This window comes from Pan paniscus, chromosome 3, assembly GCF_029289425.2.
Source record: "Pan paniscus chromosome 3, NHGRI_mPanPan1-v2.0_pri, whole genome shotgun sequence".
NCBI classification, from domain to species: Eukaryota; Metazoa; Chordata; class Mammalia; order Primates; family Hominidae; genus Pan; species Pan paniscus.
Genome location: NC_073252.2, coordinates 74241045 through 74252232, shown reverse-complemented (window position 1 = coordinate 74252232; position 11188 = coordinate 74241045). Strand labels below are relative to the sequence as shown.

The window sequence follows — 11188 nt, the reverse complement described above, 5'->3', positions numbered from 1 at the left end:
TCGCTTGAACCAAGGAGGCGGAGGTTGCAGTGAGCTGAGATCACGCCACTGCACTCCAGCCCGGGTGACAGAGCGAGACTCTGTCTCAAATAATAATAATAATAATAATAATAATAATAATAATAATAATAATGTCTATGCTGTTTTAACCATACTAGATTTCAAAACCACTGAAGGCAGGGTCAATTATACTGCATCTTTCTAGGTATCTCCCATAGTAAATAGTCTTGATCAATACTCTGAACTTTTTGTAAACTCCATCAGCTAAAAAGAATTAAGGTTTGGTAATTCTTTGTAACCTGGTTTAAAACAAACCCTCTGGAACTATTAGAGAACCAGAGGGATGGATGGAGGAGAGGGTAGTGCATATTAGTTGTTTGTTGTCAGTTCAGCAAAAGCCAAACCAAAGAGCCTCTTCTCTCCTTTTCCCTTCAAAAGCTAAATTTTATCCAAGTCAGTATCAGTGTCCCTTAGTTAAGGACAGTCTGCTTAGGTTCACTTCAGAGGAGCTCAAGAGGCTGGTGTAATCTACAAGGCTTTCGTAGGAGTCTGCAAGCAAGTACAGAAGGAAAAAAAATCAAAGTTTAACCCATACACTATCGATCAAGTCAAAAGCCAAAGAAAACCCTAAAACTTGGACTCTAAAGAGTCCTATAAAATTCATGGAATCCAAGCACCTTTTGGGTTTGTTTTGTTTAAAACAGGGTGTCACTCTGTCACCAAGGCTGAACTCCTGGGTTCAAGTGATCCTTCCACCTCAGCCTCCCAATTAGCTGAAACTACGGTGTGCACCACCCCATCTGGCTAATTTTTTTTTTAAAAATTTTGTAGCAAAGAGGTCTCACTATGTTGCCCAGGCTGGTCCTGAAATCCTGGGCTCAAGCCATTCTCCCACCTCGGCCGCTCGAAGTTTACAGTGAATTAAATCTATACCAGATAAAACTCACATCAGTATGACCTCCCTTCAAACTCTGCAAATGCCTCCATAACAATTGGCCCCTCACTAGTGAAAAGATGAGTATGACCTATCGTCTATATCAGATGTTAAGCTTTCTGACAGGCTCCAAGTCATGTCCCTGTCCTGTAGGTAATAACAGAGCCCATACTGGAGGCAAAATGGCAAAGCAGATGATCACTCAAGATGATTCCGTTTTCAAGGCTGAAAAGAACATATTTGCAAATGCACAGAAAAAGATCTAGAAGATCATACAGTGGTGTTAACAGTGTTACCCTTCAGTCAAGGGTATACGAGTAGCTGTGCTCCCTAGATTCCTCTGGGGAGGAATGTGAGCTAGAAGTGGATGTAAAGGGGTTGTCACTTATTATATATACACTGTATTAACTTTTTATGAGCATCAATTTACTTCTGTAATTTTAAAAATAACAGTCCCAGCTACTCGGGAGGCTGAGGCAGGAGAATCTCTTGAACCTGGGAGCCGGAGGTTGCAGTGAGCCAAGATCGTGCCACTGCACTCCGGCCTGGTGACAGAGCAAGACTCCGTCTCAAAAAAAAAAAAAATTGAAATGTAATTCCATTTTTAAAAAAGATTGAATGGACCCACATGGAATTCAAATGAAAAATAAGTGACACTTTGCAGAAGTCTATTAGAAAAACCTACATATCAAACAGAAATAATATAAGTATCCTATCCTACAAAATAAAAAGGAATACTGGTAATATTACAAAAATGCCCACAGCAACTGCAATCCATTAGTCACTATTCACTACTTTCATTACACAATATTAGTCACCAGGGGGAGTTTGAGGGTCCCCTCCCAAAATTATATCTCATCTAACAGCTGCCTGTGCAGTCTTAACCTCATTAAACAGGTTTTCAACAATCCACAGTCCTAAAAAAAGTTCATTTTGTACACTCTTTCATGAGAAACAACCAGACACACACACACACACACACATACACCCCAGTTTACATTTCACTGGGGTTCATGTTTGATTTCCTCAAAAGAAAGAAAAGTTTCCCAACCTGAAAAGCAAACTAACCTAGACAATCAAGTTTACTAGCACTTTAAGGGAATGTTCACATCCTCCTCATAATTGTTTGTCATGAAACTTTGGGGTTAAGTAAAATTTTACCCATCTATGACTCCTGAAAAAAAGAGGAGGAGGAAACACAAACTACACTCTGAAAGCAGCATAATCCAGCCATAATGCCAAATGTATACAGTCATTATATATTTTAGCAAGGCAAGATATAACTAAACATCTTTAAAAGATAAATGCCTGTGACCTCTGCAATCTTAAAAATTAAAGTGTAAATAGTCATAAAAGGTATCCCAAACTTCCTTTTTAGTTGATTTTCCTAAAAAATATGAAAAGCAATCATATTGAAAATGACTCAAATCACCATAAATTAGGCAACAAAAATCACACAAATTATTTGGGGGAGGAGGATTTTTGTTTAATCCAGTTTATGAGTCCATAATACACACAAAAATTTGAAAACATGAAGACATACACATAATACATCTCATTTCCCACCATTCCCTCAGACTATTTCTCTCTCCTCTATTGTTAGTTTTCTAAATCCTCCCATAATTTCTTTATATAAAGAGCAAACATAAACTTGTATTACACCTCGCCCTTAAGATGTAACACACTATTCACAAAGTACTGCTACACCTTGCTTTTTTCACTTCGTAGCAAATTTTTGCAATCTTTGCATGTTAGTACGTAGAAAGCTTCCTTATTCTTTTTTCATAACTGATTACGCCTAGCTTTAGAACATTTTCAGTCTGCTTTCTTCAGGCTAACTTTTTTTTTTTTTTTTACTTTTTTTATTATTATACTTTAAGTTCTAGAGTACATGTGCACAACGTGCAGGTTTGTCACATATATGTATACATGTGCCACGCTGGTGTGCTGCACCCATTAACTCGTCGTTTACATTAGGTATTTCTCCTAATGCTACAGGCTAACCTTTCAAGACATTCTGTTCAGCCAACCACTTAACACAGGAATTAATTTCCTTCCCCCAAGATTTGAAAACCAATCAGATTTGAGGTGTCCCAAGGGATGAGTTTCAGAGAAAGCAATTCATTATCTAAATTACATCCTTTTAAGAATGTTTATTTTCAAACAGGTAGAGGGGAATATTGCACAATTTTCTCTAATCGCTTAAAGCTACAAATCAGAACGCAATCTTCAAAGTGAAATTACCTTTGATTTGGAGGGATCAGCGTTATAGTCAAATCAACGACTGTAAAAGTTTACTTCTTGTGCTTTTCTTCCACTGTAAAAATTTTTTTATTTTTTAAAGAAGGCTAAAAAGCCTTAAAGTCTAATAGCATGGCATTCTAATAGCAGGAAACCACAATCTGATTTGATCTTTCATCTGCCAGGTCAGAGACTAGGCTTTTATCTTGCAGAATTAGGCTCACCTACCATCAACAAGAGGACCTCCACAAAGCTACAAACACTTTCAAAGAATATAAACTCTGCGGCGCTGCGTGTAGGAAATTACACTCCAGGGGCCAGAGCGCCAGAGCCAACTCCAGAAAACCCAGCTTCACTGGCGGAAAGAAATCTACAAACGCCAGCGGCGGTGACGGGGAACGGGAAGCGCGGGTGGACGGAAGAAGAGAAACCGAGCGCCTCGCCGCCAACCCTCGAACCCGCGCGCGGTCGCTGGAGTCAGACGCTAAGAGCCGCGCGCTGCCCAGGGACGGAACCCCGGAACCACGACCACTAACGGAACCAGCCCGCGGCCGGCAACCGCGGCCGTTCGGACTGCGGACTGCGGCACGCGGGCCGGGCGCCGGGAGGGCGGGGGTTCCCCAGAGGAGCTGGCCGCCCCGGCGCCCCATTAGGCGCTGCTCCAAACGTGCCCGAGTGGTGACAGGAATAAAGTGGGTCACAAGGCCTAGCGGGTCCCCAGCGAAAGCTCTCTCGGCACCCGGTCCCCGTCTTTCCCCGCCTCCCAGCTGCTGGAATCGGCCGCAGCTCCGGGCGCCCTCAAGCCGCCCGGCCCCGCCGTGCACCCCACTCCCGCCCCTGCCCCGCAGGTAACCCCAGCTGCCCCAGAGGGCCTCTCAGGCAGGGCGGGCCTCGGCCCGAAGTCCCGGGAAAAGACACACTAGAACGAGACGCCAAACTAGGGCTTCAGCTCCCGCCTTCCCCACCCTTGGCCGCCGCCCCCCGGCCCCACACACGCCGCCCCCCGCTCCCTCCCCTTCCCCGCGCCCTCACCGTGTGGCTTGCGGCGGCTCCGGCTTCTTCCCTCCCCCACCCAGGTCTCCCGCTGCGGTGACTCGGAACCACTACCCCGCCTGTGTTCAGGAGGCGCCGCGGCTCCCACCTCCAGCAGCACCTGGGGCTGTGAGTGGCGCCCCCCACCCACCCCCCCAAAAATTCGCCGCTCCTGTGGCCAGCTCCTCCTCCCCCTCCCTTCCCTTCCCCTCCTCCACCAGCCCGGGAGCGCGCATGCGCCGCCAAGGAAGCCAACCGGCACTCGGCAGGCCCTGGGCCCACCGGGCGGGCGCCTCTCACCGGGAGCGCTCGCGGCGGCGGCGGCCAGATTTCCTTCGCGCTCTCGCTCTCCGGGGTTTCCTTTTTTAAACCGGCAGCCGCAAGCCGAGTCCGTGATTGCGCCCCCTCCCGGCGCATGCGTCGTCAGCGACCCAGCGGGCTCAGACGGCCGGCGGAGGCTCTGCGCTCGCCCCTCCCCTCACTCTCCCTTTCCCCAGCGCGGCTCGGTGCGCATGCGACTTGCCCCGTTAGGCAGCACGGAGCCGCGCCAGGGGATCCCGGACGCCCGAAGAGACTCCCGCGCCCCTTGGGCCGAAATCTGGCTCTGCAGGCGCACCGTTCCCTGCCCCGGCCGGGAAGGGCGCCGGTTACTAGAAAGCCGGGGAGGCGGGGCCTGGTCGGGTGGAGGGCGCGGCCGGCCGGCTGAGCGCTAGCCTTAGGTCCTGGAGGCTCTTTGGCTTTCCCCCCGTATGCCGGGGGCTAGGAGGAGGAAGAAGAGCTTCCTGCCGGATGAGGGATCCAGAGGCCAAAAAAGGAACCCGCTCTCCCTTCCAAAGCAAAACACTGCCGACGCCAGCTTAGATTTTTCGGGTGTTGGCAGGAGACTTTTTCCCCCAGTGGCATCATTCGTGTTTCCTCTCCTGGTGCTGGGAGAGAAGAGTGGCAAAGGCGCCTGGACCGCCAGTAACATCTTCTCCCATCTCCTGAGGGAGCGCGGCTTGGGTTGCTTCTTCTTGGTGGGTGGGCCTGGGGAGACAGGGCATGCGCCCTCGGCCAGAGGAGGGAAGCGAAAGGAGGTCGGGATTTATTTGCTCATTTGGAGATTTTTCCCTTGCCCTTTTATTAAAAACCAAGTGACAGTGTAATGGAAGATGGAGAATGAAGCATCAGAAATAAACCAGGACCCTAATTTGCATGGATTTCCTCGTTGGAACAACGTGTGACTACTACTTATCTTAGGGAAATTACTTACCTTGATGCGTTAAGGCACATTTGGTCCACATGAGAAAGCACATTTCAGTGCTTCTACTGGAAAAGAGATCTTTACAGTCTTAATTCCTAGTAATTCCTATGTTTTAATGAATATCTTTTGGATTTGAAATAAAAGCCATCTTTTTCTTTCAAAAAATGCACTTTTCTGGCCATAAAATCCTCCCTTTAAAGTAACAGTCACCTCAGTAAACATTTTCAATTCTTGCTGTATGCTCTGGGCAAAAGAACATCAAACTGAAGCACTTATTCAGATCCTTGATCCTGCACCTAAGGATTTTTCTTTCAGGAGTGGGAAAACATGATTTGTTAATTTACCCCATCATATAGCAGAAGATATTTTGGTCCACATTTTTGCCTGTTCAGCATTCATTCCCTATTCTGATAATTTCTTTTGAAGAACTATCATTTATCCACTCTCAGTCCATATGGTCTGAGCAGGACACAAGGGGAAGGCAGATTTGAGTTTAATCCTCGGTTGCAAACTACAGTTCCTAAGAAGGGTGTTACCTCTTTACCAATGGGTTTAAATCTGGGAGAATGGAGACCTGGAGCCATCTTTCCACACGTGAATTCTGAGAAAGAAGGCAACATGGAAAAAAAGCAGATTTGAAGACAGGTTTGGCCTAAAGACATGTTTGAGGCCTGGAAACAAATGTAGATTAGATTCCTCTGGAAATTTCGTTAAACCAGTCAGTAAATTCTTGCATCTGTTTTATTGCTTAAACCAGTGAGAGGTTTTCTTTCACATGCAATCAAGAGTCCCGACTGACAAGAGGTAGGTAGCAAGACGGAGGCAAAGTTAGTAATACTGATAAGGTAGGTTGCAGCCAGACGAGAGGGTTTGAATGCTTTCCCTAGGATGGATTTTTGAATTTTATTCTAGAGACACTGATCCCTCCTTATATTCCCCATCATCTAGAACATATTATCTTCAAAATACCTTTGCCCTTTTTAATGATTTCATTGTCCTCTCGGTCACCAAGATCAAACCATGTCCATCTTTGACTCCTCCTTCTTTCACTGTATTTAATTATTTACCAAGACCTGTTGATAATCCCCCGTTTTTCTGCTCAGTCCTCTCTCACTGCTTGAACATTTCCCATGGTTCAGTTCACAGCTTCTCCTTTCTCCCACATTCTCTCCAAGAAAAGAAAAAATGTACTGGATATGTCTTTTTTTTTTTTTTTTTTTTTGAGACATTTTTTGAGACAGAGTCTTGCTCTGTTGCCCAGCTGGAGTACAGTGGCATGATCTCAGCTCACTGAAACCTCTGCCTCCCGGGTTCAAGCAATTCTTGTGCCTCAGCCTTCCAAGTAGCTGTGATTACAGACTCCCACCACCCCACCAGCTAATTTTTGTATTTTTAGTAGAGATGGGGTTCCACCATGTTGGCCAGGCTGGTCTTGAACTCCTGGCCTCAAGTGATCCACCCACCTCAGCCACCCAAAGTGCTGGGATTACAGGCGCGAGCCACTGTACCCAGCCTGTATTGGATATTTCCAATAGCTTTTCCAACTTCCAGATCCCAGATTTCCATAAAACAAAAATCCTGCCTCATAGTTTCATAGCTCCTAAATTTATATTCCATAGCCTTAAACATAATTTCAGATATTCTGTTCACCCTTTCTTGTGAACCTTGCTATCATTTAAACTGAGTATTTCCAACTCCTCGTCAACTGATTTCCCCCAGTTGGTAGGCAACGTATCATAGTGGTTAAGAGTACAAAATTAGGATCTTAACTGCCTGGATTTAAATCATAGCTTCACCACTAATATTCTCCATGACTTTAAGCAAGTTATTTATCTGTTCTTTAATTTTGTCATCTTTAAAATGGGATAATTACAATCCTATCTCATAGCTTAACTGAGACAGTGTGTGTCTGTGTGTGTGTAATTTTATCTGGTACATAAGAAATCCCGTAGAAATGTTGGCTATTCTTGTCAATGATGTTCCTTTTTGGGTAATTTTCATGTCTCTTTTGCTCTAATTCTTGCCCTAACTCCTATGTCCCATCAGTCACAAAGTCATATCTGTTCTTTCATAGTAACTCATCCATTCATTGACATTCCTAGTTTTACTGCCATACTTTAAGGTGAATTGGAGAACAGGAAGCTTTAAGATATGCTTAATAGAGAATATAAGGTTAAGTATTTTTTTAAAGCTTGCATAGTTTATTCAGTTACTCATATTCTTTCTAATCTCTTTAAAATGGAACTACAAAACCCTGCCTCATAGTTGAGGTAGTATTATAGACTTTGTGGTCAAAACTCTTGGCTTAAATTCTGACTCATGCTGAGAGATAGTGAGCAAATCAAGTAATTCCTCTGAGCTTCAGGTACTTATCTGTAAAGTTACAAGACTAGGCATTTCAGAGAACTGTGATGATCAAAGGTAAATTAAACTGCTACATAAAGGCTAGGTGGTGACGATGGTGGTTGTAAATCTTTACAATTTCTTGTTGGAACCCTAAGAATAGTTGAAATGACTCACAGATTTTTAACTCCAGCCTTCCCTTCTCCCTTGGGCTCTATACACACGTCTGTTTATCTACCGGATGTCTCTTCTTCTGTATCACAAATATCTTGGATGCTTCTTTCAATCTATTCTCCACAGAGCAGTCAAATTATTTTGAAAATATAAGTGAAGTCACGTTATTTTCTTCTAAAACCCCTTTTGTCATTTCCCATTACATACAAATTCCTAATTATGGTCACAATAACCTGTTTGATCTGGCCCCTCCCTACCTCTCCAACCTCATGTCTTACCATTTTTTTCCTTTTCCTGTGACACTCCAACCCAGAAACTGCCTTTCATTTCCTTGCTAATTTATCTCTGCTCTCAGGCTTTCATGCATGCTGTGCCCTTGCCTGGACCCCTCCTACCTTTTCTCATGGCTGGCTCCTTCTCAACCATCACATCTCAAAGATCTAACTACCCTATTTAAGTAGGTCTCCCTCCAACATGCCACCTGCCCCCACCACCACCAATAATATCCAAAGTTATTCTCTTCTGTTGTGTCCAGTTTCCCCCATAATACTTGTTAAGTTTAAATTATGTATATATTAGTTATATGTATATATGATATTTGTTTTCTTATTAACTATTTTCCCTACCACCACAAGATAAACTCCAGAAGGGCGAGAACCATGTGTTTTCTTTGCCACTATACATGTAGCATCCATTTCAACACCTCAGGTGAGCTGGGTAGAGTGACACGTACATGTAGTTCCAGCTGAGCCGGGAGGATTGCTTGAGCCCAGGAGTTAAGGAACAGCCTGGGCAATGTAGCAAGACCCCATCACTAAAATAAATTAATTAAAATTTAAAAATAAAAACCAGGTTGGGTGTGGTAGCTCACGTCTGTAATCCCAGCACTTTGGGAGGCCAAGGCAGGCAGATCACTTGAGGTCAGGAGTTTGAGACCAGCCTGGCCAACATGGTGAAACCCTGTCTCTACTAAAAAATACAAAAAAATTCACCAGGTGTGGTGGTGCATGTCTATAGTCTGAGGCTCAGGCAGGAAAATCACTTGAACCTGGGAGGCAGAATCTGCAGTGAGCCCAGTTCGTGCTGCTGCACTCCAGCCTGGGTGACAGAGCAAGAGTCAGTCGAGGCAGGATAATCACTTGAACCTGGGAGGCAGAGGCTGCAGTAAGCCCAGATCGTGCTGCTGCACTCCACCCTGGGTGACAGAGCAAGTCCGTCTCAAACAAAACCACCAATGCCTGAGGTGAATGAATGATTTAATGAGTGAATGAAATGCCAGAAAGATGATTTTTAGGATCATCTTTGTCCCAAATTATGACTGTAGGCAGATTATTGTCAAGGGGTAGCCTTAGTAATGTGCATGAAAGTGTGTCCGGAATTTATTCCTTCCTGTGGGTTCTTGGTCTCACTGACTTCAAGAATGAAACCATGGACCCTTGCAGTGAGTGTTACAGCTCTTAAAGATGGTGTGTCTGGAGTTTGTTCCTTCAGACGTTCAGATGTGTCCAGAATTTCTTCCTTCCAGTGGGTTTGTGGTCTTGCTGACTTCAGGAGTGAAGCCGCAGACTTTCACAGTGAGTGTTACAGCTCTTAAAGGTGGTGCGTCCGGAGTTGTTTGTTCCTCCTGGTGGGTTCATGGTCTCGCTCACTTCAGGAATGAAGCTGCAGACCCCCACAGTGAGTGTTACAGCTCATAAAGGTAGTGTGGACCCAAACAGTGAGCAGCAGCAAGAGTTATTGTTAAGAGTGAAAGAACTAACCTTCCGCAGTGTAGAAGGGGGGCTGAGCAGGTTGCTGCTGCTGGCTTGGGTGCCAGCTTTTATTCCCTTATTTGGCCCCGCCCACATCCTGCTGATTGGTCCATTTTACAGAGCACTGATTGGTCCATTTTACAGAATGCTGATTGGTCCATTTTACAGAGTGCTGATGGTACGTTTACAATCCTTTAGACACAGAGTGCTTTAGACATAGAGTGCTGATTGGTGTGTTTACAATCCTTCTTAGCTAGACACAGAATGCTGATTGGTGCGTTTTTACAGAGTGCTGACTGGTGCGTTTACAATCCTTTAGCTAGACACAGAGTGCTGATTAGTGCATTTACAATCCTTTAGCTAGACACAAAAATTCTCCAAGTCCCCACCCAACCCAGAAGCCCAGCTGGCTTCACCTCTCAAAAGTACAAAAGAGAAGCAAACTAAAATCAGTCAGTGAAATATGATGTGACTAATACCGTTCTAGTGATTGAATACTTGAGAACCAGCAAGAATATGTAACACTAATAGATAACAGCTAATACTTGTAAAGAAGATGCTGACTGAAATCTAAAATAGGGTACAAGTGCATGAAGTACCTCACCTTCTAAACAGCTGCCAACATTTGGGGTCAGATACCCACTCCTTCACCCAAGGATAAAAGTTGGACAAAAAGGGATCTACCATAGCCAAAACCTCCAACTCTCTACCCTCAGACCACATAAGTTCAACACTTGGCAAGAGGAAAAACACCTGACAGAATCACTGAAGCCAGGTTCCTGGGGTGTACTATGGTTTTTCCTTTCCTTTTTATGCCTCACCCTACCCCAAGTGAACAAGACTCCAACAGAATCAGCTAGGTGACTATGAGGGAGGGAGAGTGGCATCTCATTCACTATCAAACTTGCTGATATTGCCTTGTACCTACATGAAACAGGAAAAGAGTTGGAGAAATAGCTGGCCAGGGAGTGGGCTGAAATAAAGCAATCTACAACATCTACCATGTGGTATAGCAAGGATACCAAGGATGTGTAAGTTTCTCATGGGTCAATCGATGCTGCGTAGAAAATGCTGTCCAGGTTTGAACTATCTTGATCCTGAAGGGGGAAAGAAATTCTAGCAGCAAGAGGCTGGATTTACTTCTGGGAGAGGAAACTAAGAGAGTTAGCAGAGATAGAGCTAAGACTGCTCCATCGCCTGTGTTGATCGAGGGACTGTGCAGTTGGGAAGCTGTTTCAGAGTTTCTAGGAGAACTCAATGTGCCCCATTAAAGAGTGAACATTTGGATGCAGTATTCATTGTACAGTTAAGGAAAATTTATCCCTTTCATCCCTATTCTCTCTCCCAGTCCCCAACACTAGAGGGATAGGCCCTGAAAGTGTTACTGATAGAGGGTCTTGACTGCAAGGTGTCCAAGTTCTTGGCGTTTTGAACTAAGAATTGGACAAAACGCCCCGCAAAGAAAGAATA

General features: G+C 44.8%; 1 protein-coding gene across 14 annotated transcripts in view; it reads right to left on the bottom strand.

Moving 5' to 3' along the window:
- CLOCK (clock circadian regulator) overlaps window positions 1-4925 on the bottom strand; it is a 117021-nt gene extending 112096 nt beyond the window's left edge. For 7 of the 14 annotated variants that reach the window (XR_010111977.1, XM_063603818.1, XM_055111544.2 and 4 more), the window contains exon 1: window positions 4508-4925. The gene's annotated coding sequence lies outside the window, so the exon portion shown is untranslated. Of the gene's footprint in view, window positions 1-3178; window positions 4110-4207; window positions 4439-4507 lie in introns of those variants that run through there. The other 7 variants (XM_055111540.2, XM_034958793.3, XM_055111542.2 and 4 more) reach the window with 5 other exon arrangements.
- Between the last annotated feature and the right edge of the window lie 6263 nt (window positions 4926-11188).